The sequence below is a fragment of the Chiloscyllium punctatum genome, unplaced genomic scaffold (assembly GCF_047496795.1).
Source record: "Chiloscyllium punctatum isolate Juve2018m unplaced genomic scaffold, sChiPun1.3 scaffold_954, whole genome shotgun sequence".
NCBI classification, from domain to species: Eukaryota; Metazoa; Chordata; class Chondrichthyes; order Orectolobiformes; family Hemiscylliidae; genus Chiloscyllium; species Chiloscyllium punctatum.
The window spans coordinates 26,057-28,556 of record NW_027310688.1 but is presented as its reverse complement, the minus strand read 5'-3'; positions in this window follow the sequence as shown (position 1 = coordinate 28,556).

The following is a 2,500-nucleotide window of genomic DNA, read 5'->3' as shown; positions in this document are numbered from 1 at the left end:
CGAGCATCGTGTGCCCCCATACCTGCGTGACGAGCACCGCAGGGCGGCAGAGCCATCGCACTTGGCCGGGTGGCAGAGGAGGACCCGACTATTCACAGATAGCGGCCCAACGACTCCCAGAGCCGGTCGTGCGGCGCGCGAGGTCTGCTCTCTTCACAAGAGGCTTTATTAGGGAGTGCTAAGGCAAGGTTCTGTGCCCTCCACCCTCATCGCAACACCCATGGGAGCCTCCGGTCGTCAATAGACCGCCGCACCGGCCTCTGACTGACTCTCAGAATGGACGGAAAGAGCCGGGTAAGCCTTTCAAAAGATTCGACCACGTGCCGAAAACTTTAGACTTCCGTGAGCTCTCCGGCTTGCACCGAGACCCGAAGTCGACGTGCGAAGCACCACGGGACCCCTTTCGCCTGCAGGTCCCGAGCCGCCTTTATTTGCTGTTACGAGCATCGTGTGCCCCATACCTGCGTGACGAGCACCGCAGGGCGGCAGAGCCATCGCACTTGGCCGGGTGGCAGAGGAGGACCAGACTATTCACAGATAGCGGCCCAACGACTCCCAGAGCCGGTCGTGCGGCGCGCGAGGTCTGCTCTCTTCACAAGAGGCTTTATTAGGGAGTGCTAAGGCAAGGTTCTGTGCCCTCCACCCTCATCGCAACACCCATGGGAGCCTCCGGTCGTCAATAGACCGCCGCACCGGCCTCTGACTGACTCTCAGAATGGACGGAAAGAGCCGGGTAAGCCTTTCAAAAGATTCGACCACGTGCCGAAAACTTTAGACTTCCGTGAGCTCTCCGGCTTGCACCGAGACCCGAAGTCGACGTGCGAAGCACCACGGGACCCCTTTCGCCTGCAGGTCCCGAGCCGCCTTTATTTGCTGTTACGAGCATCGTGTGCCCCATACCTGCGTGACGAGCACCGCAGGGCGGCAGAGCCATCGCACTTGGCCGGGTGGCAGAGGAGGACCCGACTATTCACAGATAGCGGCCCAACGACTCCCAGAGCCGGTCGTGCGGCGCGCGAGGTCTGCTCTCTTCACAAGAGGCTTTATTAGGGAGTGCTAAGGCAAGGTTCTGTGCCCTCCACCCTCATCGCAACACCCATGGGAGCCTCCGGTCGTCAATAGACCGCCGCACCGGCCTCTGACTGACTCTCAGAATGGACGGAAAGAGCCGGGTAAGCCTTTCAAAAGATTCGACCACGTGCCGAAAACTTTAGACTTCCGTGAGCTCTCCGGCTTGCACCGAGACCCGAAGTCGACGTGCTAAGCACCACGGGACCCCTTTCGCCTGCAGGTCCCGAGCCGCCTTTATTTGCTGTTACGAGCATCGTGTGCCCCATACCTGCGTGACGAGCACCGCAGGGCGGCAGAGCCATCGCACTTGGCCGGGTGGCAGAGGAGGACCAGACTATTCACAGATAGCGGCCCAACGACTCCCAGAGCCGGTCGTGCGGCGCGCGAGGTCTGCTCTCATCACAAGAGGCTTTAGGGAGTGCTCAGGCAAGGGTCAGCCCGCAGCCTTCCTGGCAACACCCAGGGGAACCAGGCCACTCGCGTCTCTCGCCTTCATTTTCGACACGAGCGCCTGCGGAGGGCCACCACCCCCTCCGATTGTCAAGAGACCTCCGCACCGGCCTCTGACTTACTCTCAGAATGGACGGAAAGAGCCGGGTAAGCCTTTGAAAAGATTCGACCACGTGCCGAAAACTTTAGACTTCCGTGAGCTCTCCGGCTTGCACCGAGACCCGAAGTCGACGTGCTTAGCACCACGGGACCCCTTTCGCCTGCAGGTCCCGAGCCGCCTTTTATTTTTGTTACGAGTATCGTGTTCCCCAAACCTGGGTGACGAGCACCGCAGGGCGGCAGAGCCATCGCGCTTGTCCGGGTGGCAGAGGAGGACCAGACTATTCACAAATAGCGGCCCAACGACTCCCAGAGCCGGTCGTGCGGCAGGCGAGGTCTGCTCTCATCACAAGAGGCTTTAGGGAGTGCTCAGGCAACGGTCAGCCCGCAGCCTTCTTGGCAACACCCAAGGGAACCAGGCCACTCGCGTCTCTCGCCTTCATTTTGGACACGAGCGCCTGTGGAGGGACGGCCGGAGTCAACGTGGGGTTTGCCCGCCCTCCAATAGTGTCAAAAGACCGCCGCACAAGTCTCTGACTGACTCTTAGAACAGACAGAAAGAGTTTGTCAAATCTGTCAAAAAATTGACAAAGTGTCAAAAATTCGACTTCCAAGAGCTCTCCGGCATGCACTCATACCTGTCATTAAAGTGCTATGCCCGTGGAACCGTTTTTCGGATGCCTTTCAGAACGGTCCCGCGCCGCCATTTTGTTCTAAAAATCGTGTTCCCATATATCTCCGGGTACCCCGCCAACCTCACTGCGGAAAAAACTACAAGTGGCACTGAATGGGTCTGAATTCCAAATTTGACTGCATCGGTCTGGAACTCGGTCCGGTCAAAACCGTTTGGATTTTTCTCGGTCCGGACTTCCGCGACAGA